The sequence below is a fragment of the Magallana gigas genome, chromosome 7, assembly GCF_963853765.1.
Source record: "Magallana gigas chromosome 7, xbMagGiga1.1, whole genome shotgun sequence".
Lineage (NCBI taxonomy): Eukaryota > Metazoa > Mollusca > Bivalvia > Ostreida > Ostreidae > Magallana > Magallana gigas.
Window position 1 is genome coordinate 18,276,704 of NC_088859.1, and position 17,598 is coordinate 18,294,301.

Genomic DNA, 17,598 nt, shown 5'->3' on the forward strand with positions numbered 1-17,598 from the left:
CAATGTAAGCATACATGTATTTAATGTAAACATGGGTAATTGACAGTGGGCAGTTCAACAAAAGAGTCAAATGAATAAGAAGAAACAGGTATTTGCACACAAAGTAAACGCACAGTGTTAAAAGATAGTGCATTTGTGATAATTTTTATCGCAGATATACATAAAAGAGAAACGTACTTTTCTTTTCAGCCTACCCTTCAAGGTATCACACCGGTAATCGGCCAATCAAAATGAACTTAGTCAATTGTAGTTCCATATATACTTCAGAATTATTTTTTTCCTTGACTGCATTTTTACATTTTCCTTTACTCAGTTTAAAAATTTTTTGTACCACTGAGTAGGATATTTCATGTATTTTGTTAGGTGATGATTTTTTTTCACAGGGACTACTTCTTTCAGGGCTCATGCAGCAGCTTCCTGTGGAGTGTGCAGTCTGTTTACATACAAATGGAAAACACGTGGTTTTGAGGGTAGACCTGTTTGGAGCTAGATATTTAGAGAAAATGCAGTATCGCTTGCCCTTTTTATGGTGTTAGCTGATGAGATAGGTAACAAATAACATTTCCTCTGAATATTTTGTCATGAAAAATACAAACTGATTTTTAAGAATTTTTTCCCCTCTATAGTGTTATATAGTGAAAACAATTACCGGTGTGATACCTTGAAGGGCTGTGTGTCAAATTGAAAAAATGCATGCAGGTGCCAGTTTTCAGTATTTTATGTCAAATCTTGTTAACAGAAATTAATTTCTGTAGTCTGAAGATAGAAAAATGCTTTTAAAATTTTGTAATGAAAAAAATATGAAAAATGATGATTTTTGGTGTGGAAAACATGTGATTTTTAAGATATAATAATAAAAACCTTTAAAAATGGATGATATGAAGTCACTGGAGCTTAGAATATTGGTTTCTGTGTTCTAGATGCTGTAAAAGTGTGCAGATCAGTTGTCGCAGTCATATTTGATGCCCTCAGACTTTGTCGTAAGAGCACGCAGCGACTAGTTTTTCATCGAATGACCAATTTTGAGTTTACGTGCAAGTGTCAGAATTAAGCGACAAGTGCGAAACATTGCGGCGAAGAAGATGAACAGTCTATCGAAGGATTATTTTGACAAAAACTTTAATTTCTTTGATTTCTGCTCACCTTATGTGAGATTTAATTTCATTTCCTACATAGTCCTGATTCAAGGAATTTAGGGATTTGGGCAAATATGTGCTATGTTTATGTTTATTTTACACTGAATTACCCATTTGTAATAGTTTAAGGCAAAAAACATGCTTTAACACCATTTACAAGATCACACAGATGCATATTTTGTGTAGAAAAGAGGTTTCATGCATTTAGTTGAGAAGGTCATTATGAGTCAAGTATATATAATATCATCATGATATAATCTAGGAGCTTTTCATGGTTTTCATCCTTAAAAACTGATGAATTTCAGTTTACCAGAAAATGTTTTTATGCATTATAGCCAAAAAATCAGTTTCTTCCCACATTTTAAGGGGAGTTCCTTATTTACAAAATACAAATACTGATATTTATGTTTGAATGACCTAAGATATTGAAACATTAGTCATTGTTAAAATGTTTAGAAGGAGATATTACTATTTTTTATATGGTAACCTCAGCACACCTGTCCTATTCTAAGTAATGAAAATCAAAATTTGAATGAAATCATATCATGTAACATGTATGGGTACAATATAGATGCCCCACCCTTATCCACAACTATGGGGGTTGGTATGATTCTTTTTTTAGTATTGTGATATGGCATGCACTTATGTGATTTCTCTTGTAAATATGCATCAGAAATGCATTGCCTTATTGAATTACTGCATGTATATGCTTATTGCTCTTGCTGTAAATTATCTAACATGTGTCAATCATCATTGATCAGTAATTCTCTTCAAATTCTATAGGGATGGCTTGATGAGGGGTATAATTAAGTGTGTCCAATTGAAATTTCATGGCTACTTTTGCTCTACAGATAGAATGTTACATAAATCACAGAATGAAGTTGCATCCCAGTTGTTTCTTTTACATTTCTTATCATCAAAGCAAGATTTATGGTTGTCAGAGCAGATCTGAGCTCCATTACATGCTGATATCATTTGGGCTGTCCTGTGTTACCATGCTGCTTTTAGATAAAAGTGAGTATGGCAGTGTGTAGACAAGTAAACAGGCTTTACCTGATATATAAATTTACCAGATACAGATTTCATTTTTGACCTGATAATTCACAATATAGTTATGAAATGTGTGAACAATAGGGGTAAATTTCTTCTTTGTTATGCAATGATTGCATAATGAAGTGACTCTAATGGAATATTTTTATTTTGATGTAAAGAAAAATGTATATGCTCTGATTTGGTACCAAGATGATTTTGTATCTTGTTGTTTTAAGGATGAAAATTGGCTTCAGGTCATGCATGGTGTGAGGCTCCAAATGTGTTTCATCTGTGCTATTTTCTTCAGTCTGAGTAAGGGAGATAAATCCTCAATAGCTAATGAAATATTGGGAGCTTGGGGACAGGGTTTTAGGAAATTGGTGACAGTTGATTGGGAATTCTCAGGTGCAAATTTGAAAGGGATCTGACATCTTTAGAGTCTCTTCAAGGTATCACACCGGTAATCGGCCAATCAAAATGAACTTAGTCAATTGTAGTTCCATATATACTTCAGAATTATTTTTTTCCTTGACTGCATTTTTACATTTTCCTTTACTCAGTTTAAAAATTTTTTGTACCACTGAGTAGGATATTTCATGTATTTTGTTAGGTGATGATTTTTTTTCACAGGGACTACTTCTTTCAGGGCTCATGCAGCAGCTTCCTGTGGAGTGTGCAGTCTGTTTACATACAAATGGAAAACACGTGGTTTTGAGGGTAGACCTGTTTGGAGCTAGATATTTAGAGAAAATGCAGTATCGCTTGCCCTTTTTATGGTGTTAGCTGATGAGATAGGTAACAAATAACATTTCCTCTGAATATTTTGTCATGAAAAATACAAACTGATTTTTAAGAATTTTTTCCCCTCTATAGTGTTATATAGTGAAAACAATTACCGGTGTGATACCTTGAAGGGCTGTGTGTCAAATTGAAAAAATGCATGCAGGTGCCAGTTTTCAGTATTTTATGTCAAATCTTGTTAACAGAAATTAATTTCTGTAGTCTGAAGATAGAAAAATGCTTTTAAAATTTTGTAATGAAAAAAATATGAAAAATGATGATTTTTGGTGTGGAAAACATGTGATTTTTAAGATATAATAATAAAAACCTTTAAAAATGGATGATATGAAGTCACTGGAGCTTAGAATATTGGTTTCTGTGTTCTAGATGCTGTAAAAGTGTGCAGATCAGTTGTCGCAGTCATATTTGATGCCCTCAGACTTTGTCGTAAGAGCACGCAGCGACTAGTTTTTCATCGAATGACCAATTTTGAGTTTACGTGCAAGTGTCAGAATTAAGCGACAAGTGCGAAACATTGCGGCGAAGAAGATGAACAGTCTATCGAAGGATTATTTTGACAAAAACTTTAATTTCTTTGATTTCTGCTCACCTTATGTGAGATTTAATTTCATTTCCTACATAGTCCTGATTCAAGGAATTTAGGGATTTGGGCAAATATGTGCTATGTTTATGTTTATTTTACACTGAATTACCCATTTGTAATAGTTTAAGGCAAAAAACATGCTTTAACACCATTTACAAGATCACACAGATGCATATTTTGTGTAGAAAAGAGGTTTCATGCATTTAGTTGAGAAGGTCATTATGAGTCAAGTATATATAATATCATCATGATATAATCTAGGAGCTTTTCATGGTTTTCATCCTTAAAAACTGATGAATTTCAGTTTACCAGAAAATGTTTTTATGCATTATAGCCAAAAAATCAGTTTCTTCCCACATTTTAAGGGGAGTTCCTTATTTACAAAATACAAATACTGATATTTATGTTTGAATGACCTAAGATATTGAAACATTAGTCATTGTTAAAATGTTTAGAAGGAGATATTACTATTTTTTATATGGTAACCTCAGCACACCTGTCCTATTCTAAGTAATGAAAATCAAAATTTGAATGAAATCATATCATGTAACATGTATGGGTACAATATAGATGCCCCACCCTTATCCACAACTATGGGGGTTGGTATGATTCTTTTTTTAGTATTGTGATATGGCATGCACTTATGTGATTTCTCTTGTAAATATGCATCAGAAATGCATTGCCTTATTGAATTACTGCATGTATATGCTTATTGCTCTTGCTGTAAATTATCTAACATGTGTCAATCATCATTGATCAGTAATTCTCTTCAAATTCTATAGGGATGGCTTGATGAGGGGTATAATTAAGTGTGTCCAATTGAAATTTCATGGCTACTTTTGCTCTACAGATAGAATGTTACATAAATCACAGAATGAAGTTGCATCCCAGTTGTTTCTTTTACATTTCTTATCATCAAAGCAAGATTTATGGTTGTCAGAGCAGATCTGAGCTCCATTACATGCTGATATCATTTGGGCTGTCCTGTGTTACCATGCTGCTTTTAGATAAAAGTGAGTATGGCAGTGTGTAGACAAGTAAACAGGCTTTACCTGATATATAAATTTACCAGATACAGATTTCATTTTTGACCTGATAATTCACAATATAGTTATGAAATGTGTGAACAATAGGGGTAAATTTCTTCTTTGTTATGCAATGATTGCATAATGAAGTGACTCTAATGGAATATTTTTATTTTGATGTAAAGAAAAATGTATATGCTCTGATTTGGTACCAAGATGATTTTGTATCTTGTTGTTTTAAGGATGAAAATTGGCTTCAGGTCATGCATGGTGTGAGGCTCCAAATGTGTTTCATCTGTGCTATTTTCTTCAGTCTGAGTAAGGGAGATAAATCCTCAATAGCTAATGAAATATTGGGAGCTTGGGGACAGGGTTTTAGGAAATTGGTGACAGTTGATTGGGAATTCTCAGGTGCAAATTTGAAAGGGATCTGACATCTTTAGAGTCTCTTCAAGGTATCACACCGGTAATCGGCCAATCAAAATGAACTTAGTCAATTGTAGTTCCATATATACTTCAGAATTATTTTTTTCCTTGACTGCATTTTTACATTTTCCTTTACTCAGTTTAAAAATTTTTTGTACCACTGAGTAGGATATTTCATGTATTTTGTTAGGTGATGATTTTTTTTCACAGGGACTACTTCTTTCAGGGCTCATGCAGCAGCTTCCTGTGGAGTGTGCAGTCTGTTTACATACAAATGGAAAACACGTGGTTTTGAGGGTAGACCTGTTTGGAGCTAGATATTTAGAGAAAATGCAGTATCGCTTGCCCTTTTTATGGTGTTAGCTGATGAGATAGGTAACAAATAACATTTCCTCTGAATATTTTGTCATGAAAAATACAAACTGATTTTTAAGAATTTTTTCCCCTCTATAGTGTTATATAGTGAAAACAATTACCGGTGTGATACCTTGAAGGGCTGTGTGTCAAATTGAAAAAATGCATGCAGGTGCCAGTTTTCAGTATTTTATGTCAAATCTTGTTAACAGAAATTAATTTCTGTAGTCTGAAGATAGAAAAATGCTTTTAAAATTTTGTAATGAAAAAAATATGAAAAATGATGATTTTTGGTGTGGAAAACATGTGATTTTTAAGATATAATAATAAAAACCTTTAAAAATGGATGATATGAAGTCACTGGAGCTTAGAATATTGGTTTCTGTGTTCTAGATGCTGTAAAAGTGTGCAGATCAGTTGTCGCAGTCATATTTGATGCCCTCAGACTTTGTCGTAAGAGCACGCAGCGACTAGTTTTTCATCGAATGACCAATTTTGAGTTTACGTGCAAGTGTCAGAATTAAGCGACAAGTGCGAAACATTGCGGCGAAGAAGATGAACAGTCTATCGAAGGATTATTTTGACAAAAACTTTAATTTCTTTGATTTCTGCTCACCTTATGTGAGATTTAATTTCATTTCCTACATAGTCCTGATTCAAGGAATTTAGGGATTTGGGCAAATATGTGCTATGTTTATGTTTATTTTACACTGAATTACCCATTTGTAATAGTTTAAGGCAAAAAACATGCTTTAACACCATTTACAAGATCACACAGATGCATATTTTGTGTAGAAAAGAGGTTTCATGCATTTAGTTGAGAAGGTCATTATGAGTCAAGTATATATAATATCATCATGATATAATCTAGGAGCTTTTCATGGTTTTCATCCTTAAAAACTGATGAATTTCAGTTTACCAGAAAATGTTTTTATGCATTATAGCCAAAAAATCAGTTTCTTCCCACATTTTAAGGGGAGTTCCTTATTTACAAAATACAAATACTGATATTTATGTTTGAATGACCTAAGATATTGAAACATTAGTCATTGTTAAAATGTTTAGAAGGAGATATTACTATTTTTTATATGGTAACCTCAGCACACCTGTCCTATTCTAAGTAATGAAAATCAAAATTTGAATGAAATCATATCATGTAACATGTATGGGTACAATATAGATGCCCCACCCTTATCCACAACTATGGGGGTTGGTATGATTCTTTTTTTAGTATTGTGATATGGCATGCACTTATGTGATTTCTCTTGTAAATATGCATCAGAAATGCATTGCCTTATTGAATTACTGCATGTATATGCTTATTGCTCTTGCTGTAAATTATCTAACATGTGTCAATCATCATTGATCAGTAATTCTCTTCAAATTCTATAGGGATGGCTTGATGAGGGGTATAATTAAGTGTGTCCAATTGAAATTTCATGGCTACTTTTGCTCTACAGATAGAATGTTACATAAATCACAGAATGAAGTTGCATCCCAGTTGTTTCTTTTACATTTCTTATCATCAAAGCAAGATTTATGGTTGTCAGAGCAGATCTGAGCTCCATTACATGCTGATATCATTTGGGCTGTCCTGTGTTACCATGCTGCTTTTAGATAAAAGTGAGTATGGCAGTGTGTAGACAAGTAAACAGGCTTTACCTGATATATAAATTTACCAGATACAGATTTCATTTTTGACCTGATAATTCACAATATAGTTATGAAATGTGTGAACAATAGGGGTAAATTTCTTCTTTGTTATGCAATGATTGCATAATGAAGTGACTCTAATGGAATATTTTTATTTTGATGTAAAGAAAAATGTATATGCTCTGATTTGGTACCAAGATGATTTTGTATCTTGTTGTTTTAAGGATGAAAATTGGCTTCAGGTCATGCATGGTGTGAGGCTCCAAATGTGTTTCATCTGTGCTATTTTCTTCAGTCTGAGTAAGGGAGATAAATCCTCAATAGCTAATGAAATATTGGGAGCTTGGGGACAGGGTTTTAGGAAATTGGTGACAGTTGATTGGGAATTCTCAGGTGCAAATTTGAAAGGGATCTGACATCTTTAGAGTCTCTTCAAGGTATCACACCGGTAATCGGCCAATCAAAATGAACTTAGTCAATTGTAGTTCCATATATACTTCAGAATTATTTTTTTCCTTGACTGCATTTTTACATTTTCCTTTACTCAGTTTAAAAATTTTTTGTACCACTGAGTAGGATATTTCATGTATTTTGTTAGGTGATGATTTTTTTTCACAGGGACTACTTCTTTCAGGGCTCATGCAGCAGCTTCCTGTGGAGTGTGCAGTCTGTTTACATACAAATGGAAAACACGTGGTTTTGAGGGTAGACCTGTTTGGAGCTAGATATTTAGAGAAAATGCAGTATCGCTTGCCCTTTTTATGGTGTTAGCTGATGAGATAGGTAACAAATAACATTTCCTCTGAATATTTTGTCATGAAAAATACAAACTGATTTTTAAGAATTTTTTCCCCTCTATAGTGTTATATAGTGAAAACAATTACCGGTGTGATACCTTGAAGGGCTGTGTGTCAAATTGAAAAAATGCATGCAGGTGCCAGTTTTCAGTATTTTATGTCAAATCTTGTTAACAGAAATTAATTTCTGTAGTCTGAAGATAGAAAAATGCTTTTAAAATTTTGTAATGAAAAAAATATGAAAAATGATGATTTTTGGTGTGGAAAACATGTGATTTTTAAGATATAATAATAAAAACCTTTAAAAATGGATGATATGAAGTCACTGGAGCTTAGAATATTGGTTTCTGTGTTCTAGATGCTGTAAAAGTGTGCAGATCAGTTGTCGCAGTCATATTTGATGCCCTCAGACTTTGTCGTAAGAGCACGCAGCGACTAGTTTTTCATCGAATGACCAATTTTGAGTTTACGTGCAAGTGTCAGAATTAAGCGACAAGTGCGAAACATTGCGGCGAAGAAGATGAACAGTCTATCGAAGGATTATTTTGACAAAAACTTTAATTTCTTTGATTTCTGCTCACCTTATGTGAGATTTAATTTCATTTCCTACATAGTCCTGATTCAAGGAATTTAGGGATTTGGGCAAATATGTGCTATGTTTATGTTTATTTTACACTGAATTACCCATTTGTAATAGTTTAAGGCAAAAAACATGCTTTAACACCATTTACAAGATCACACAGATGCATATTTTGTGTAGAAAAGAGGTTTCATGCATTTAGTTGAGAAGGTCATTATGAGTCAAGTATATATAATATCATCATGATATAATCTAGGAGCTTTTCATGGTTTTCATCCTTAAAAACTGATGAATTTCAGTTTACCAGAAAATGTTTTTATGCATTATAGCCAAAAAATCAGTTTCTTCCCACATTTTAAGGGGAGTTCCTTATTTACAAAATACAAATACTGATATTTATGTTTGAATGACCTAAGATATTGAAACATTAGTCATTGTTAAAATGTTTAGAAGGAGATATTACTATTTTTTATATGGTAACCTCAGCACACCTGTCCTATTCTAAGTAATGAAAATCAAAATTTGAATGAAATCATATCATGTAACATGTATGGGTACAATATAGATGCCCCACCCTTATCCACAACTATGGGGGTTGGTATGATTCTTTTTTTAGTATTGTGATATGGCATGCACTTATGTGATTTCTCTTGTAAATATGCATCAGAAATGCATTGCCTTATTGAATTACTGCATGTATATGCTTATTGCTCTTGCTGTAAATTATCTAACATGTGTCAATCATCATTGATCAGTAATTCTCTTCAAATTCTATAGGGATGGCTTGATGAGGGGTATAATTAAGTGTGTCCAATTGAAATTTCATGGCTACTTTTGCTCTACAGATAGAATGTTACATAAATCACAGAATGAAGTTGCATCCCAGTTGTTTCTTTTACATTTCTTATCATCAAAGCAAGATTTATGGTTGTCAGAGCAGATCTGAGCTCCATTACATGCTGATATCATTTGGGCTGTCCTGTGTTACCATGCTGCTTTTAGATAAAAGTGAGTATGGCAGTGTGTAGACAAGTAAACAGGCTTTACCTGATATATAAATTTACCAGATACAGATTTCATTTTTGACCTGATAATTCACAATATAGTTATGAAATGTGTGAACAATAGGGGTAAATTTCTTCTTTGTTATGCAATGATTGCATAATGAAGTGACTCTAATGGAATATTTTTATTTTGATGTAAAGAAAAATGTATATGCTCTGATTTGGTACCAAGATGATTTTGTATCTTGTTGTTTTAAGGATGAAAATTGGCTTCAGGTCATGCATGGTGTGAGGCTCCAAATGTGTTTCATCTGTGCTATTTTCTTCAGTCTGAGTAAGGGAGATAAATCCTCAATAGCTAATGAAATATTGGGAGCTTGGGGACAGGGTTTTAGGAAATTGGTGACAGTTGATTGGGAATTCTCAGGTGCAAATTTGAAAGGGATCTGACATCTTTAGAGTCTCTTCAAGGTATCACACCGGTAATCGGCCAATCAAAATGAACTTAGTCAATTGTAGTTCCATATATACTTCAGAATTATTTTTTTCCTTGACTGCATTTTTACATTTTCCTTTACTCAGTTTAAAAATTTTTTGTACCACTGAGTAGGATATTTCATGTATTTTGTTAGGTGATGATTTTTTTTCACAGGGACTACTTCTTTCAGGGCTCATGCAGCAGCTTCCTGTGGAGTGTGCAGTCTGTTTACATACAAATGGAAAACACGTGGTTTTGAGGGTAGACCTGTTTGGAGCTAGATATTTAGAGAAAATGCAGTATCGCTTGCCCTTTTTATGGTGTTAGCTGATGAGATAGGTAACAAATAACATTTCCTCTGAATATTTTGTCATGAAAAATACAAACTGATTTTTAAGAATTTTTTCCCCTCTATAGTGTTATATAGTGAAAACAATTACCGGTGTGATACCTTGAAGGGCTGTGTGTCAAATTGAAAAAATGCATGCAGGTGCCAGTTTTCAGTATTTTATGTCAAATCTTGTTAACAGAAATTAATTTCTGTAGTCTGAAGATAGAAAAATGCTTTTAAAATTTTGTAATGAAAAAAATATGAAAAATGATGATTTTTGGTGTGGAAAACATGTGATTTTTAAGATATAATAATAAAAACCTTTAAAAATGGATGATATGAAGTCACTGGAGCTTAGAATATTGGTTTCTGTGTTCTAGATGCTGTAAAAGTGTGCAGATCAGTTGTCGCAGTCATATTTGATGCCCTCAGACTTTGTCGTAAGAGCACGCAGCGACTAGTTTTTCATCGAATGACCAATTTTGAGTTTACGTGCAAGTGTCAGAATTAAGCGACAAGTGCGAAACATTGCGGCGAAGAAGATGAACAGTCTATCGAAGGATTATTTTGACAAAAACTTTAATTTCTTTGATTTCTGCTCACCTTATGTGAGATTTAATTTCATTTCCTACATAGTCCTGATTCAAGGAATTTAGGGATTTGGGCAAATATGTGCTATGTTTATGTTTATTTTACACTGAATTACCCATTTGTAATAGTTTAAGGCAAAAAACATGCTTTAACACCATTTACAAGATCACACAGATGCATATTTTGTGTAGAAAAGAGGTTTCATGCATTTAGTTGAGAAGGTCATTATGAGTCAAGTATATATAATATCATCATGATATAATCTAGGAGCTTTTCATGGTTTTCATCCTTAAAAACTGATGAATTTCAGTTTACCAGAAAATGTTTTTATGCATTATAGCCAAAAAATCAGTTTCTTCCCACATTTTAAGGGGAGTTCCTTATTTACAAAATACAAATACTGATATTTATGTTTGAATGACCTAAGATATTGAAACATTAGTCATTGTTAAAATGTTTAGAAGGAGATATTACTATTTTTTATATGGTAACCTCAGCACACCTGTCCTATTCTAAGTAATGAAAATCAAAATTTGAATGAAATCATATCATGTAACATGTATGGGTACAATATAGATGCCCCACCCTTATCCACAACTATGGGGGTTGGTATGATTCTTTTTTTAGTATTGTGATATGGCATGCACTTATGTGATTTCTCTTGTAAATATGCATCAGAAATGCATTGCCTTATTGAATTACTGCATGTATATGCTTATTGCTCTTGCTGTAAATTATCTAACATGTGTCAATCATCATTGATCAGTAATTCTCTTCAAATTCTATAGGGATGGCTTGATGAGGGGTATAATTAAGTGTGTCCAATTGAAATTTCATGGCTACTTTTGCTCTACAGATAGAATGTTACATAAATCACAGAATGAAGTTGCATCCCAGTTGTTTCTTTTACATTTCTTATCATCAAAGCAAGATTTATGGTTGTCAGAGCAGATCTGAGCTCCATTACATGCTGATATCATTTGGGCTGTCCTGTGTTACCATGCTGCTTTTAGATAAAAGTGAGTATGGCAGTGTGTAGACAAGTAAACAGGCTTTACCTGATATATAAATTTACCAGATACAGATTTCATTTTTGACCTGATAATTCACAATATAGTTATGAAATGTGTGAACAATAGGGGTAAATTTCTTCTTTGTTATGCAATGATTGCATAATGAAGTGACTCTAATGGAATATTTTTATTTTGATGTAAAGAAAAATGTATATGCTCTGATTTGGTACCAAGATGATTTTGTATCTTGTTGTTTTAAGGATGAAAATTGGCTTCAGGTCATGCATGGTGTGAGGCTCCAAATGTGTTTCATCTGTGCTATTTTCTTCAGTCTGAGTAAGGGAGATAAATCCTCAATAGCTAATGAAATATTGGGAGCTTGGGGACAGGGTTTTAGGAAATTGGTGACAGTTGATTGGGAATTCTCAGGTGCAAATTTGAAAGGGATCTGACATCTTTAGAGTCTCTTCAAGGTATCACACCGGTAATCGGCCAATCAAAATGAACTTAGTCAATTGTAGTTCCATATATACTTCAGAATTATTTTTTTCCTTGACTGCATTTTTACATTTTCCTTTACTCAGTTTAAAAATTTTTTGTACCACTGAGTAGGATATTTCATGTATTTTGTTAGGTGATGATTTTTTTTCACAGGGACTACTTCTTTCAGGGCTCATGCAGCAGCTTCCTGTGGAGTGTGCAGTCTGTTTACATACAAATGGAAAACACGTGGTTTTGAGGGTAGACCTGTTTGGAGCTAGATATTTAGAGAAAATGCAGTATCGCTTGCCCTTTTTATGGTGTTAGCTGATGAGATAGGTAACAAATAACATTTCCTCTGAATATTTTGTCATGAAAAATACAAACTGATTTTTAAGAATTTTTTCCCCTCTATAGTGTTATATAGTGAAAACAATTACCGGTGTGATACCTTGAAGGGCTGTGTGTCAAATTGAAAAAATGCATGCAGGTGCCAGTTTTCAGTATTTTATGTCAAATCTTGTTAACAGAAATTAATTTCTGTAGTCTGAAGATAGAAAAATGCTTTTAAAATTTTGTAATGAAAAAAATATGAAAAATGATGATTTTTGGTGTGGAAAACATGTGATTTTTAAGATATAATAATAAAAACCTTTAAAAATGGATGATATGAAGTCACTGGAGCTTAGAATATTGGTTTCTGTGTTCTAGATGCTGTAAAAGTGTGCAGATCAGTTGTCGCAGTCATATTTGATGCCCTCAGACTTTGTCGTAAGAGCACGCAGCGACTAGTTTTTCATCGAATGACCAATTTTGAGTTTACGTGCAAGTGTCAGAATTAAGCGACAAGTGCGAAACATTGCGGCGAAGAAGATGAACAGTCTATCGAAGGATTATTTTGACAAAAACTTTAATTTCTTTGATTTCTGCTCACCTTATGTGAGATTTAATTTCATTTCCTACATAGTCCTGATTCAAGGAATTTAGGGATTTGGGCAAATATGTGCTATGTTTATGTTTATTTTACACTGAATTACCCATTTGTAATAGTTTAAGGCAAAAAACATGCTTTAACACCATTTACAAGATCACACAGATGCATATTTTGTGTAGAAAAGAGGTTTCATGCATTTAGTTGAGAAGGTCATTATGAGTCAAGTATATATAATATCATCATGATATAATCTAGGAGCTTTTCATGGTTTTCATCCTTAAAAACTGATGAATTTCAGTTTACCAGAAAATGTTTTTATGCATTATAGCCAAAAAATCAGTTTCTTCCCACATTTTAAGGGGAGTTCCTTATTTACAAAATACAAATACTGATATTTATGTTTGAATGACCTAAGATATTGAAACATTAGTCATTGTTAAAATGTTTAGAAGGAGATATTACTATTTTTTATATGGTAACCTCAGCACACCTGTCCTATTCTAAGTAATGAAAATCAAAATTTGAATGAAATCATATCATGTAACATGTATGGGTACAATATAGATGCCCCACCCTTATCCACAACTATGGGGGTTGGTATGATTCTTTTTTTAGTATTGTGATATGGCATGCACTTATGTGATTTCTCTTGTAAATATGCATCAGAAATGCATTGCCTTATTGAATTACTGCATGTATATGCTTATTGCTCTTGCTGTAAATTATCTAACATGTGTCAATCATCATTGATCAGTAATTCTCTTCAAATTCTATAGGGATGGCTTGATGAGGGGTATAATTAAGTGTGTCCAATTGAAATTTCATGGCTACTTTTGCTCTACAGATAGAATGTTACATAAATCACAGAATGAAGTTGCATCCCAGTTGTTTCTTTTACATTTCTTATCATCAAAGCAAGATTTATGGTTGTCAGAGCAGATCTGAGCTCCATTACATGCTGATATCATTTGGGCTGTCCTGTGTTACCATGCTGCTTTTAGATAAAAGTGAGTATGGCAGTGTGTAGACAAGTAAACAGGCTTTACCTGATATATAAATTTACCAGATACAGATTTCATTTTTGACCTGATAATTCACAATATAGTTATGAAATGTGTGAACAATAGGGGTAAATTTCTTCTTTGTTATGCAATGATTGCATAATGAAGTGACTCTAATGGAATATTTTTATTTTGATGTAAAGAAAAATGTATATGCTCTGATTTGGTACCAAGATGATTTTGTATCTTGTTGTTTTAAGGATGAAAATTGGCTTCAGGTCATGCATGGTGTGAGGCTCCAAATGTGTTTCATCTGTGCTATTTTCTTCAGTCTGAGTAAGGGAGATAAATCCTCAATAGCTAATGAAATATTGGGAGCTTGGGGACAGGGTTTTAGGAAATTGGTGACAGTTGATTGGGAATTCTCAGGTGCAAATTTGAAAGGGATCTGACATCTTTAGAGTCTCTTCAAGGTATCACACCGGTAATCGGCCAATCAAAATGAACTTAGTCAATTGTAGTTCCATATATACTTCAGAATTATTTTTTTCCTTGACTGCATTTTTACATTTTCCTTTACTCAGTTTAAAAATTTTTTGTACCACTGAGTAGGATATTTCATGTATTTTGTTAGGTGATGATTTTTTTTCACAGGGACTACTTCTTTCAGGGCTCATGCAGCAGCTTCCTGTGGAGTGTGCAGTCTGTTTACATACAAATGGAAAACACGTGGTTTTGAGGGTAGACCTGTTTGGAGCTAGATATTTAGAGAAAATGCAGTATCGCTTGCCCTTTTTATGGTGTTAGCTGATGAGATAGGTAACAAATAACATTTCCTCTGAATATTTTGTCATGAAAAATACAAACTGATTTTTAAGAATTTTTTCCCCTCTATAGTGTTATATAGTGAAAACAATTACCGGTGTGATACCTTGAAGGGCTGTGTGTCAAATTGAAAAAATGCATGCAGGTGCCAGTTTTCAGTATTTTATGTCAAATCTTGTTAACAGAAATTAATTTCTGTAGTCTGAAGATAGAAAAATGCTTTTAAAATTTTGTAATGAAAAAAATATGAAAAATGATGATTTTTGGTGTGGAAAACATGTGATTTTTAAGATATAATAATAAAAACCTTTAAAAATGGATGATATGAAGTCACTGGAGCTTAGAATATTGGTTTCTGTGTTCTAGATGCTGTAAAAGTGTGCAGATCAGTTGTCGCAGTCATATTTGATGCCCTCAGACTTTGTCGTAAGAGCACGCAGCGACTAGTTTTTCATCGAATGACCAATTTTGAGTTTACGTGCAAGTGTCAGAATTAAGCGACAAGTGCGAAACATTGCGGCGAAGAAGATGAACAGTCTATCGAAGGATTATTTTGACAAAAACTTTAATTTCTTTGATTTCTGCTCACCTTATGTGAGATTTAATTTCATTTCCTACATAGTCCTGATTCAAGGAATTTAGGGATTTGGGCAAATATGTGCTATGTTTATGTTTATTTTACACTGAATTACCCATTTGTAATAGTTTAAGGCAAAAAACATGCTTTAACACCATTTACAAGATCACACAGATGCATATTTTGTGTAGAAAAGAGGTTTCATGCATTTAGTTGAGAAGGTCATTATGAGTCAAGTATATATAATATCATCATGATATAATCTAGGAGCTTTTCATGGTTTTCATCCTTAAAAACTGATGAATTTCAGTTTACCAGAAAATGTTTTTATGCATTATAGCCAAAAAATCAGTTTCTTCCCACATTTTAAGGGGAGTTCCTTATTTACAAAATACAAATACTGATATTTATGTTTGAATGACCTAAGATATTGAAACATTAGTCATTGTTAAAATGTTTAGAAGGAGATATTACTATTTTTTATATGGTAACCTCAGCACACCTGTCCTATTCTAAGTAATGAAAATCAAAATTTGAATGAAATCATATCATGTAACATGTATGGGTACAATATAGATGCCCCACCCTTATCCACAACTATGGGGGTTGGTATGATTCTTTTTTTAGTATTGTGATATGGCATGCACTTATGTGATTTCTCTTGTAAATATGCATCAGAAATGCATTGCCTTATTGAATTACTGCATGTATATGCTTATTGCTCTTGCTGTAAATTATCTAACATGTGTCAATCATCATTGATCAGTAATTCTCTTCAAATTCTATAGGGATGGCTTGATGAGGGGTATAATTAAGTGTGTCCAATTGAAATTTCATGGCTACTTTTGCTCTACAGATAGAATGTTACATAAATCACAGAATGAAGTTGCATCCCAGTTGTTTCTTTTACATTTCTTATCATCAAAGCAAGATTTATGGTTGTCAGAGCAGATCTGAGCTCCATTACATGCTGATATCATTTGGGCTGTCCTGTGTTACCATGCTGCTTTTAGATAAAAGTGAGTATGGCAGTGTGTAGACAAGTAAACAGGCTTTACCTGATATATAAATTTACCAGATACAGATTTCATTTTTGACCTGATAATTCACAATATAGTTATGAAATGTGTGAACAATAGGGGTAAATTTCTTCTTTGTTATGCAATGATTGCATAATGAAGTGACTCTAATGGAATATTTTTATTTTGATGTAAAGAAAAATGTATATGCTCTGATTTGGTACCAAGATGATTTTGTATCTTGTTGTTTTAAGGATGAAAATTGGCTTCAGGTCATGCATGGTGTGAGGCTCCAAATGTGTTTCATCTGTGCTATTTTCTTCAGTCTGAGTAAGGGAGATAAATCCTCAATAGCTAATGAAATATTGGGAGCTTGGGGACAGGGTTTTAGGAAATTGGTGACAGTTGATTGGGAATTCTCAGGTGCAAATTTGAAAGGGATCTGACATCTTTAGAGTCTCTTCAAGGTATCACACCGGTAATCGGCCAATCAAAATGAACTTAGTCAATTGTAGTTCCATATATACTTCAGAATTATTTTTTTCCTTGACTGCATTTTTACATTTTCCTTTACTCAGTTTAAAAATTTTTTGTACCACTGAGTAGGATATTTCATGTATTTTGTTAGGTGATGATTTTTTTTCACAGGGACTACTTCTTTCAGGGCTCATGCAGCAGCTTCCTGTGGAGTGTGCAGTCTGTTTACATACAAATGGAAAACACGTGGTTTTGAGGGTAGACCTGTTTGGAGCTAGATATTTAGAGAAAATGCAGTATCGCTTGCCCTTTTTATGGTGTTAGCTGATGAGATAGGTAACAAATAACATTTCCTCTGAATATTTTGTCATGAAAAATACAAACTGATTTTTAAGAATTTTTTCCCCTCTATAGTGTTATATAGTGAAAACAATTACCGGTGTGATACCTTCACGCTGCAACTTATCACGTGACTGAACGT

At 33.2% G+C, this 17,598-nt stretch overlaps 1 protein-coding gene and 1 long non-coding RNA gene across 28 annotated transcripts in view; one reads left to right on the forward strand and one right to left on the reverse strand.

Annotated features, from left to right (window-relative positions):
• The window catches only part of LOC105339239 (heterogeneous nuclear ribonucleoprotein 87F), a 29,778-nt gene extending 12,189 nt beyond the window's left edge, over window positions 1-17,589 (reverse strand). The window contains exons 1-2 of the mRNA XM_066066464.1: window positions 17,566-17,589; window positions 178-195 (exon numbers count right to left, since the gene is read on the reverse strand). The gene's annotated coding sequence lies outside the window, so the exon portion shown is untranslated. The remainder of the gene's footprint in view (window positions 1-177; window positions 196-17,565) is intronic.
• Window positions 304-17,483, forward strand: LOC136270073 (uncharacterized). Of its 27 annotated transcripts, none has more exons than XR_010707719.1 (16): window positions 304-548; window positions 921-2,150; window positions 2,815-2,963; window positions 3,336-4,565; window positions 4,820-5,032; window positions 5,230-5,378; window positions 5,751-6,980; window positions 7,645-7,793; window positions 8,166-9,395; window positions 10,060-10,208; window positions 10,581-11,810; window positions 12,475-12,623; window positions 12,996-14,225; window positions 14,890-15,038; window positions 15,411-16,640; window positions 17,305-17,483. It is a non-coding gene; the product is annotated as an uncharacterized lncRNA (long non-coding RNA). The 27 variants fall into 27 exon arrangements; XR_010707722.1 differs by lacking the exon at window positions 4,820-5,032 and adding an exon at window positions 7,235-7,447; XR_010707720.1 differs by lacking the exon at window positions 4,820-5,032 and adding an exon at window positions 9,650-9,862.
• Window positions 17,590-17,598: the final 9 nt, after the last annotated feature.